Genomic DNA, 12,847 nt, shown 5'->3' with positions numbered 1-12,847 from the left:
TGGGACATTCCAAGTACATGCCTCAGTGTTATCTGGATTAGGGTCAGAGTGTTTGACTGTCAGTATCTTTCAGGACTGAGTCCATAATGCTTTGAATAGTCAGATAGGAGTGCTACCAAATGAGTGCTTTGAGGCTTTTACACTCACAAAAATATTGTTGCAGTCTTCTCTAATATATTGCAATGGGCTTTTTATGATACATTGGTCTTGGTTCACTTGTTGCAAGTAGAGGACAAAACCCACAGATTTTAATCTCACAATTGGTTGTTTTAATTGTATTATCCATATTTTATTATTCCCTTGTATGAAAAGAGAATTTTGGATTCTTGGCACTTTGTTAAATAGATTGGTCCTGAAATCTGAAAGTGTGGCCCTTTATGACTTTCATCCACCTTACAGAAATGAAAAGTACCAAGTATTATTTAAATACCGAATTATTTCTGGGAAAGGCTAAGAAGCCAATTTGTTACTCAGAATGACTGACCTGCTGCACTTTATTTCAAACTGAGCATAGAAAAAAAAATAACTGGGTTTCCTAACAATGGTATTTAAATGTCTGTTTACAGTTAGAATTGAAATGCTTTTAGATGTAATAGAACTGACACTTTTAACATTGCTTTAGTACTTTATTACTTTTCTAACATTGTGCTTATTGTTTTCGAGTTTTGCTGCAAAATAACAAAATAATTTAGGTTATTGAAAATCCATTAAGAAGTGAAGGTGTCTTTACAAAGGTGCTATTCAGGATAATGAAAAACTTTCTTTTATTCCTTATTCAGATCTCAGGACTTAGTTTTAGTGCCACTAACCCACTACATTGTATCCTAGTCTTTAACCTTGCAGACACCAAAGAGATTTGCCTCTTTTATGTCCTTGATTTCCAGGCTGCTCAAAACTGAGGAACTCAAACTAATATGCCTTGGTTCAAATGGCTTATATGGACCTTATTGTTTAAGGGAATACGTAATTGATGGTTTTAGCTTTTAACCGCATTCATAATATATCCTGCAATTTTTGAAAATAACCTTTAAACAAAACTGATCTTGAGGGCTTTTGTGTAAAGAATGATATATGGAAAGGAACTGTTTAAGTTGCGCTGGATAGCAACTCAGATTTCTTTTCCACATCAATCATCTCTGCACAAGGATAAACAATTAAAATAGTTCAGGGCTGTAGGGTTTATGACAGTCCAACTTCATCAGTTAAATGCCTATGATATCACTTTAGGGTGCAGGAAGAAGATTGAAAGAATAAATGTTAATTATGAGCTGGTAAAGGGAACGAAAGATCCTTACCTTCCAGTTTGCTTACTGGCAGTTTACAAGTTTAAAAAGCCCAGTTAATCTTACCTAGCTACACAAACATAGACCCAGATTGGCATTTTCTTGTAAGGAAGCTATTCCTCATTACATAAAATCACTAAGCAGATGCTTGGTCAGATTCACTCTGCTTACTGCAAGGAGAAACAAACTATATTTCTCTGCATCTTGCCCGTGTAGGGAGGGATTGCTGGTAGTGGAATTCCTATTCTGGAGAAGGCATCCAGAGTTTCCATCTTGGATTCCTCCCTGGAGGGTAATTTCATTTCTACCAGCAGCTTCATAGGAGCCCTACTGGGTGAGACTGCTAGTCATGTAATGAAACAGACCCTTTTTGGGATGCACTTGATTGTTTTGCCCAAGAGGGACTGTGGCTACTTTGTGCCATCAAAATCTTCCTCCTGGGTGCATTTTCTTCTTGCACAAGCCCTGCACTTGGGTTAATAGTGGCACAACGCAAAGGTGAATCTGTCGACTTTGCCTCAATTAAAATTGTAATTCTGCAATGCATGTAAATGGTGCAGCACTTTCCTTTTATTTTGTTATTAAAAAAACATTTTTCATTATTTCAGAGTATTGTATGAACAGGTTCTACTGAATACCATAAATTGTTTGAATGGACTGTTTTTACTTGTACTGTAGAAATGAATTGTAATATTGTAGGAGAGAGCTTTAAAGAGAAGTCAAAAATATGGGCCTGACTGTAAACTTATTTTCCACTGGTGTAGGTAGCTCCAATGGCTTCAGTAGAAGTTCTGCTGACTTACATCATCTAAAGTTATATTTCTCTTTATTCACTCTTTGATACCAGGTCTACTCCATTTGCATCCAACTAAACCTCTCATAAGATGATGCCATGACCCTTTCATAAGATGATGCCATGACCCTTTCACTCTAAATCTTTGTCTTTTTACTTTATTATTTCGTCATCTTTGCATGAAAGTTGAGCTTATTTATATGTAACTGGAGGTTCTTCGAGATGTGTGGTATGCTGCTTGGAGGGTAACATAGTGGGGAGATACTAGTTCCAAAAGTGGATGGACTCTGAGGAGAGTGACAGGGACTTGGTACCCCCCTATATATTGATGTAGGCGACCTCTGTCATGTTGTCAGAGAGTAGCTGAACATGATGGGCACGGATGGGTGGCAGGAATGCATGGCGGGCAAAATGAACCACCCTCAGCTCCAGGACATGGATGTCCATGAGTGCCCTGCATTGCGTCCAAACCCCTGGGCAGTGTGCTGATGCAGATGACCACCCTAACTGAAGAGGGAGGCATCCATATCAGGGTGTCAGTCGGGATAGGGCGGAGAAGGGGGTGCCAATGAGCACCTTGGAAGGATTGGTTCACCAGGTGAAGGAGGCCAGAACCAACCAAGGGATGAGCACTGTGGTGTTGAAGTGATCCTGGTGGGGTCTGAAGCTTGACAGGAGCCATATATGTAGGCTGCGCATGTGCAAGCAGGAATGCAGTGTCACATAGGTGCAGGCCGCCTTGTGCTGAGGAGGCAGAGGCAATGACATACTGTGGTGCATGGGTTGCGGCTTAAGTCCTCCATGAAAATGGTGAGGACCACAAAGTGGTCTGCAGGGAAAGTGGCACATGCCACTAAGGAATCCAGGTGTGCGCCAAAGAAATTGATAGACACCAAACATGGTGAGGAGAGAGCGGAGAGTGCAAACTGCAGATGTAATCTCAGTGTGGGAGTATGCGACCAGAAGCCAGTAGTCTAGGTAAAGGTACATGAAGTACTCCAGATGTCTCATCTGGACCACCACTACCGTGAATACCTTCATGAAAACCTGTGGGGTAGTCACGATGCTGAAGGGGAGAACCTAGAACTGGTCACCCACAGGAAAGCAGAGAAATTTGTGAGCCAAATGGATGTCAATATGAAAGTGTGCATCCTGCATGTCAAGAGCTGCAAACCCTGCTCCCTAAGTAAGGGATAGGATGACTGATATGAGCATCACCATATGGAACTTGATCCTCATGACGAAGGTGTTGAGGAGGTGAAGGTCCCTGATGCAAGGGAAAGGAGAGAAATTGTATAGAGTAACTATGCTGCACAACCTCTAGTACCCAATGATCCATGATCCTGCCACAGCTGTGGGCCCTGGTATAGAGAATAGGAGGCCTGATATGTCGTGTCTGAGTGGGGATGGAAGAGTTGGCACTGATGTTTATGACAAGGTACCAGTGTAGATATTGAGGGATCTGTGACCTAAGGTTATCTGAACCCAAAGCTATGGTCATTAGTCTGTGTTTTCCAGGTGGTGTCAGGAAATATATCTGTGGGGGACATAGCACATCCACACTAGAAGGAATACTCACTACCGGTGAAAAGCGCTGCGCCAAAGGGTCCAATGGTCCAGGGTCCAACTGCACACACAGCTGGAGCGCTTTCTCCATAAGGAATTTGCGGAAGCGAAGTTGGCATGCTTCCCGAGTCCACAAAGGGAAGGAGCAAGAGATCTTGCAGAAAGATGAGCGTCCCCAAGGCAGTAGAGGCAGCACTGGTGCTTGCTGCTCACTGAGAACAAATGAAGGCACAGCACACAGTTTTGGAACCCCAGGACATGGGGCATAGTCCCTAGGGTGTGACACAGAGAACTGACTATGCTACGCTAAGAACTATGTACAGTTAACTAAGGAGAAAAAACAAAAGAAGGCTAGCTATGAATGAATGACTGGGCTTTGTTAGGCAAAACCACGATTGCAGAGGAAGAGCAATTCTGACTCCAAACATGCGTCAGTAAGAGGGAACTGAGAGGACATTTCCCCGCACAGCCTCATATAACCTTGCATGAACCATGTAGCTACATACAATGCTCATGCAGGTCCATGCACATTGCTACAGAAATCTTCCAGCTCTGGTGTATGGCGAATATGCGTACCCACATTTGCAATACATATAGGGACCATCACTCAAAGAAGAATGGCCTTTTGCCACACCATGACTGTATGCTAGCTACCGCCACCTTTCTTGCTTGACATACATTACTTTCCTTTTTTAAATCTCTCTTCTGCATTACCTTCGGTTCACATATAACTGGTTGATCCATCAAGCCAGGCATCACCTGGCATTCAAGCATGAACCTTCTTATGTACTAAGAGCCTAATCATATGGATTACCTGTAAGACTCAGCATTTTATGCCATAATGAAACATGAAACTATTTGACATCTTTCTTCTGTAGCAGTAGGAGATTGGAGAAAATTTTTCAAAAATAGGCAAGAATATGGATAAAAATTTTGTAATATATCAGTATCTTGGGATAATATAAAAGGGAGATGAGAGCTTAAAACATAATAGACAACAGACATTTTCCAGCTTTGTTCTCTAAAACATTTTTGGTCAAGAAGAAAACAAAAAGAGTATAAAAGATGGACACAACAAATCTGATATTGAAATGTAGCCGGTGTTGAAACTTAAAACAGACCAAAAAAAGGTTTAAGGCTTGCCTAGGAGCAAGACTCCCATGATGCTTTGAAGTTAAAGTAAAGCTAACCTTAGAAAGTGGAATTTTGCTGAGCAGTGACCTTTAACATATATTGAAATTGTTGTAACAGATACTGTAGTACTGTACTAATCACATAATGTATAAAAAATGAAATTGTGCAAAAAAGGGCATGAACAATGACTAACCATCAAGTGTTGAGACAGTTGGAAAGTTACAACAGAACAGAAAACTTAGCAAATAACCTGAGATAAGGAGATGTATGTATCAAAAGGGGGAAATAGATAATGGTTGGAATGATAAACAATGAAGGGTGCAAGGATATAATTACTCTAAGAAATCATGAGTAAGTAAAATCATTGGCAGTCTAGACTCAGGCTATCCAATGCTATGGGGAAGGTCTTCTGTAGCTGTTGGTAATTGTATGCGTCTCTGTGTATGTGCTATCTTTACTAATTGCTTGATCAATCAATCCAATGAAAGCTGATTTAGCCAAGGTCTCTTATTATTAAACAAATCAATTTAATTGATCAACAAATCAAAGCAAACACCTAGAAGATAAAAAGGTGATAAGTAACAGTCAGGATAGATTTGTCCAGAACAAATCAAATCAAACCAACCTAATAGGTTTTTTGAAAAGGTAGCAAGCCTAGTGGATAGGTGGAAGTGGTAGATGTGGTATACCTTGACTTTAGTAAGGCTTTTTATGCTGTCTTGCATGACCTTCTTATAAACAAACTAGGGAAATACAGTCTAGATGGAACTACTATAAGGTGGGTGCATAACTGGTTGGAAAACCATTCCCAGAGAGTAGTTATCTGTGGTTCACAGTCAAGATGGAAGGGAATATCAAGTGGGATACTACAGGGATTAGTTCTGGGTCTTGTTCTGTTCAATATCTTAATCAATTATTTAAATAATGACATAGAGTACAAACTGTCTTCATTCCATTCAACCCAACTCAGAAAAATCCTCCGTATCTTTTGACCCTGAACAATCTCAAATCAAGATCTGTTGACACAGTGCAGCCAAGAAGATATGAGCACCATCATTGCCCGGAAGTGTTGGAGATGGATTGGCCATGTTCTTTGGCTGGAAACTGTTTCCATCACCGCAGTAGCAATAAGATGGACACCTGAAGGCAAGCAAAAATGCGGCCGCCCAAAAACCACATGGTAAAGAACTATGGAAGCCAAGCTGAAAAACCTGGGGCACAGCTGGGGAACCATTGAAAGACTTGCTAGAAACAGACAGGAGTGGAGGAGCTTTGTCACTGTCCTAAATGCCAGAAGTGTAATGGGAACATGATCATGATACAGTACACTTATAACGTTTGTGGACAATACCAAACTTGGAAGAGTTGCAAGTGCTTTGGAGGATAGGATTACAATTCAAAATGATCTGGACAAAATGCAGAAATGGTCTGAAGTAAATTGGTTGAAATTCAATGCAAATGCAAAGTATTCCACCTAAGAAGGAATAATCAATTGCACACATACAAAATGGGAAATGACTGCCTAGGAAGAAGTACTGGAGGGTCACAGTGGACCACAAGCTAAATATGAGTCAACAAGTGTAACACTGTTGCAAAAAAAGCAAACATCATTCTATGATGTATTAGCAAGAGTGTTGTAAGCAAGACACAAGTAGTAATTCTTCTGCTCTACTCTGCGCTGATAAGACCTCAACTGGAGTATCGTGTCCAGTTCTGGGTGCACATTTCAGAAAAGATGTAGACTAACTGAAGAAAGTCCAGAGAGGAGCAACAAAAATAATTAAAGGTCTAGAAAACATGATCTATGAGGGAAGATTGAAAAAATTGGGTGTGTTTACTCTGGAGAAGAGAAGACTGAGAGGGAACATGAAAACAGTTTTCAAGTACATAAGAGGCTGTTACAAGGTGGAGGGAGAAAAATTGTTCTTGTTAACCTCTGAAGATAGGACAAGAAGCAATGGACTTAAATTGCAGCAAGGGAGATTTCTGTTGAACATTAGGGAAAACTTCCTGTCAGGGTAGTTAAGCACTTAAGATTCTTAAGAGCAGTTTAGAAAACGTTTATCAGGGATGATCGATAATATTGAGTCCTGCCTTGAGTGCAGGGGACTGGACTAGAAGACCTCTTGAGGTCCCTTCATGTCCTGTGATTCTATGAAATCTGAATTCAAAGAATGCTCTCTGCTAAATGTCTGATCATACTCAAGAAGTCTCATAAATCATTGATTACTGACAAATTATTAATTATTGATTATTAATAATCAATACCAGTTTCTTCCTAAGACATTTCAGAAAAACTTCATCCTTAATTTAAGGTAATTTCTTCATTTTGAATTTTATTATTCTTATTCAGAAACATATTTCAAATTGAAGTTCTCTCTTTGATGCTGCCAAGGTCGGTTACAGAGAATTCCTGATTTATAAACTTGATTTTTTAAGCAAACATAAAAGGAGAGCAGCCTCCATCTCTATGTTGTCAAACTTCTATCCTCTTTTATTTGCTCATTCACCTCTTCAAGCATAATATGGCCTAACAGTCTATTGAAATAAATGGGTGTCTTTTCATTGACTTTACTTGGCTTTGGATCAGACCCATAGTGAAGAAGTGTCTCTTGTTTGGCAAATGCTAACAAAGAGTGCTTTTGTGCAAGCTAAATTAATAGAACATAAATCAAACCTTCTACTGGCGACATCTGACTCAGATCAGGAAAATAAGCATGTGTTGGTCCACACTGCTTTGGATCGTTATTGAGTAAAACCTGTCATCAGCATGGACATATATCCTCTGGAATGGTGGTTGAAGCATGAAGGGACTTATGAATCTTTAGCGCATCTCGCACATAAATATCTTGTGACGCTGGCTACAATGGTGCCACGCGAATGCCTGTTCTCACTCTCGGGTGATACTGTAAACAAGAAGCAGGCAACGTTATCTCCTGCAAATGTAAACAAACTTGTTTGTCTGAGTGATTGGCTGAATGAGAAGTAGGACTGAGTGTATCTGTAAGCTCTAAAGTTTTACATCATTTTGTTTTAGAATGCAGTTTTTTGTACATAATGCTACATTTGTAAGTTCAGCTTTCATGATAAAGAGATTGCACTATAGTAGTTGTTTTAGGTGAATTGAAAAATACTATTTCTTTCGTTTTTTACAGTGCAAATATTTGTAATAAAAATAAATATAAAGTGAGCACTGTACACTTTGAGTTCTGTGCTGTAATGAGAGTAGCTGAACATGATGGGCACGGATGGGAAATCAATATATTTGAAAATTAAGAAAACATCTGAAAATATTTAAATAAATGTTATTCTATTATTGTTTAAAAGCATGATTAACTATTCGATTAATTGTGATTAATTTTTTTAATTGTACGATTAATTGCAATTAATTTTTAAAACATTTAACAGCCCTAGTCTGGAGTTCAGTGAACAGATTCTTATGTATTAGTGCAACTGGCAAAAGTCAAGCAGGCAAATTTTGATTTAATGTACACTGGTGGAACAAGTTTCACCACCATGCTCTCACTAGAAGCTGTTGACATCTTTTCTTTTAACTAGCTCTTATGCCACACACCTGCAGACCAGGTATAGGGGGTAATTAGGGACAGGGAGAATAGCAAATGGGAAGGACCTGGTTATCTCTTGAGGGCTGTTACCCTCTTGTGCAGGTTAGTACAGCACCCAGGCTTGCCTACCTTGTGCTGGAGTTAAGTTGGTCAGTAAAGGGGCATAAAATCAGGGAGCCATAACTGACTCCCCTTCTTTGCTGAATTGAGTGGATTTTAACTGCAAAAGAGAATCTGACCCATGTACTCCAAAGTTACTCCTTTCTTACACTGGCATGAGATAAGAATCAGGCACTAAATCATTAGCTTCTATTCTTCAAGAATAGATTTAGAAAGCTATTCTGATTGCTGTAATAGGTTGCATTAGATGAACCTGCTTGTATTATACTACTGACCTAGTATTAGATCTGTAGTTGCTACAGATAAATTAAAACTGGAGAAATGGCTAATCTCAAACACATTTTAATTAAAGCACAACAAGCAATGCTTCACAAATTCTGAAATGAAAGAGGAAGCCACTCCACTGATGCACTGCTGTCGATCAGGCTCACTTGTACAATGCCAGATTGGTGGTATCATGTTTTGTTTTGTTTTTCACTCATATAAGAAGAAATTAACTGATGCTGTTACCTGCTGTGTTGCTTCTGCAATTGAGTATTGATAACAATGTCACTTAGCAATGAATACCTCCACCAGAAAAACACTTAAAGAAATGGTTTATCCTTGAACATTTTGATGGACTCATCCATGGATAAAAAAAGGGATTCATGGGAAGCAAGATCACGAATTAAACTTACTAGAAAAAAATGGTTGCTGAAACAAGCACTCCGAATGTTTCCTCTATTAACTAAAAAGTTAAAGTGTAATCAGAAGCTCTGAAAATATTCAGCTGTGAAAGTATCAGTGAACCCAAGTTAATTCCAACTCTGTTTTTAAAGACTGCCTTACAATCTTATAACTCTGCAATCAAGTAACTCTTATGGTGTCAGCTAAATAGTCTTGTCTAGCGATTATTAACTAGGATGTATACTCTTGCTTTGAACAAATCTAACATTTTGTGTTTCATTTCAGAGTGAGAGAGGATTCCCCTAAAGGCCAGCTTCAGTCTTAAAGCCATCAATGAAACATTCTGTAAACAAATTTTGTCTCAATTTTTTTTAAAAAAAAATGACTTTAGTTATTTTCTCCAAGTCTTATCTTCTTCCAGTTCTTCTTGTCTGCTGCAGGAGATGTCTTTTCAGTCATGATCTCTTAATTCCTTCTACATTCAGATTCTGAAAATGGTTATTGCACAAATATTCCCTCCTTTTTCTTCTTGGAAATTTGAACATAAATGCCTGAATATGTTAGAGAATCTCACTGAACAATGATAACTATCAACTCAGGTTTTCTGAATGGACCACCTGGGTAATGAAAAGAAGTGAAGAATTAGAAAAAGAGCATCAGACCCAAGGCATAGCTCTGTGTTTAGATATGTAGCAAACCAGCTGTAACCAAAGTCAAAGTCAATTACATTTATAGGACAGCAAAAGAGATCCAAAGAAAAAGGAACAGCATATAATAATAATAATTAATAATGCCTAGTTCTTATATAGCACTTTTTATCAGCAGATCTCAAATCACTTTACAAAAGCCAAAAAGGCCTGGAAAGTTTGTGGAAAGACTTGACTTAGTGGGCTGTCAATCAGGCCCTATGTATACTCAAGTGTAATAAAGTCACTTTAGATGAATACATTCCTTTGAGACTATGGTTAAATACGTTATACATTATTATCTTGGCTTTACAGTAAATTATCTTGGATTTCAATGCAAATTTCTTTTGGATAAACATTTACAGTAAGCCTAAATGTATTTGTTTGTCTGCAATATTGGTGGGTGGTAGAAGGTGGGGTTAACAAACTGCTGGCAATATTTGCATTCATAAGAGTTATTAAAAAGCAATGAAAAAATGAACGATTTGCTTATGTCAGCATGTGTGTCTGGAGAAGGGCAGGAAGTGCTGGACGAGGAATATTTTTACTTGATTAACCGTTTCTGATTATCATAAAATGTCATTCCCACTGTCAATTGTAAAGTAGACAAATTCACAAAAAGCTACTAAAATATATTAAATCAATAGCTACATCAATTATTTACAGGCTAGTGGGGAAAATTTCTCTTTATACTTAGAAGGATCCATTGCATGAATAAGAAATCAGTATGCTGTAGTCATGAGGGAGAGTCACCGCTGTAGTATGCTAAATGTATATGAAGCTGCCAGAATGAATGAATGCTATAAACAATGCCTTTTATCCATCAGTGATCCTCTGATTTGCGTATTACAAATATGATGTTTAAACGTGAAATTATGTGGTATTGTTCAAATGCCCAAACACAGCTGTGATCATTCACTGTCCATCAACACTTGACAAAAAGCAATAACTACCTTCAAAAAGCTATTTTTCTCCACTCTAAATTTTTGACTGAAGCTTCTGTTCCCAAAATGGCTTTTTGCCCTGTTATTGCATCTGAGTCAATATAATACAGGCATGGAAGAATGGTTACATTTCCTTTGATTCCACTCTTAGGCTACATGGGAGCTTCCTGTAAGAAAATAAGAAGATATAGAACAGGGTTTTTTTTTTTCCTTCAGACAACAAAATCCATTTACCTGGGACATGTTTGTCTTCTCTTGATCTCAGGGCATCTGCACAGATTACTTTTTTATCATTCCTCTCAAACTTCCTCTTCAATGCAGATAGCTCATTTTACTCAGCTGCTGTGCTGCTGTTGGTTGCCTCTCTCATTAAGACCTGTGTCTTGGCATCATCTTACCAACCTGGACTCATGCAGTTAGTGACATTAAGAGATCTGCCCTTCTGTATTAGATCATCATATTGGAAATGCCAAGCTAGTGACAGGGACATTTGAGCCGGCAAAATCTTAGCAATGTAGAAGTGCTGAGCCAGTGACATCACTTATGTATATCTTTTAACATCAAAACAGCATGCTAGATGTTCTGAGCCAATGAACTCACCAAGACCTGTGATTTTGCTTCATACTAGCAAATTAGAGTTGTTGAACCAGACGCCTCACAGAAGATTAGGCCTTCACATAAGGCCAGGAAGCTAGAAGTGCTGATCCAGTGACCTGACTTGAGACCAAGTGTTGACATAGGCCAGGCAAACTAGAGGTGTTCAGTCAATGACCTCACATTTGCCCCATTCTAGACATGAGCCCAGAAATGGAGAAGAGTTGAGTAGTGGCATCACAGAGGACTATTCTCCGATATCAGTGCACCAAGCTAATGATGCTGAACTGGAAACCCTGTGAAAACAGTGACTTAAAATCAGCCCATTAACCTAACAGTGCTCAGTCAACCTCAGAAAAGTCTGTCTGGACATCAGTGCATTAGCTTAAGGTTCTGAGCTATTGAGCTTACAGAGGCCTGTGTCTGGCATCTGAACAGCAAGCTAGAAATGGTTGAGCCGAAGTTAAAAGGAGAACCATGTGGGAACATGGCTAAAAAGAGGTAAAGTTCCCCATCCTCTCACTTCACTGGACTTGAAAAGGAACTGAACTCCTCTTCCCTTTTTCTGTTCTCTGACTGGTAAAATGAAGACTCCTCAGACAGGAGAATATAAAGCCAGTTGGTACCTGGCTGAGGAGTTTATTGGGTGCCAAGACTTCCCAGTGCCTGATATGAAAAGAACTGTCCAAGCGAAGAGTCTCCTATCTGCTTCCTTTTTTTCTACAGGAAGATCAATTCTCCCTTCTTGGTTCCTCCTCCTACCCAGGATAACTTAACACCACCTAAAAATGGTGATCAGGTACAATATGCAGTATTCAGAGTAGCAGCCGTGTTAGTCTGTATTCGCAAAAAGAAAAGGAGTACTTGTGGCACCTTAGAGACTAACAAATTTATTAGAGCATAAGCTTTCGTGAGCTACAGCTCACTTCATCGGATGCATTTGGTGGAAAAAACAGAGGAGAGATTTATATACACACACACAGAGAACATGAAACAATGGGTTTATCATACACACTGTAAGGAGAGTGATCACTTAAGATAAGCCATCACCAGCAGCGGGGGGGGGGGGGGAAGGAGGAAAACCTTTCATGGTGACAAGCAAGGTAGGCTAATTCCAGCAGTTAACAAGAATATCAGAGGAACAGTGGGGGGTGCGGTGGGGGGGAGAAATACCATGGGGAAATAGTTTTACTTTGTGTAATGACTCATCCATTCCCAGTCTCTATAACTGACTGCTATTCCTACCTACATGCCTCTAGCTTTCATCCAGATCATACCACTCGATCCATTGTCTACAGCCAAGCTCTACGATATAACCGCATTTGCTCCAACCCCTCAGACAGAGACAAACACCTACAAGATCTCTATCATGCATTCCTACAACTACAATACCCACCTGCTGAAGTGAAGAAACAGATTGACAGAGCCAGAAGAGTACCCAGAAGTCACCTACTACAGGACAGGACCAACAAAGAAAATAACAGAACGCCACTAG

The sequence above is a fragment of the Dermochelys coriacea genome, chromosome 8 (genome assembly GCF_009764565.3).
Source record: "Dermochelys coriacea isolate rDerCor1 chromosome 8, rDerCor1.pri.v4, whole genome shotgun sequence".
NCBI classification, from domain to species: Eukaryota; Metazoa; Chordata; order Testudines; family Dermochelyidae; genus Dermochelys; species Dermochelys coriacea.
The sequence above is the reverse complement of the archived record's forward strand: the minus strand, read 5'-3'. Positions refer to the sequence as shown.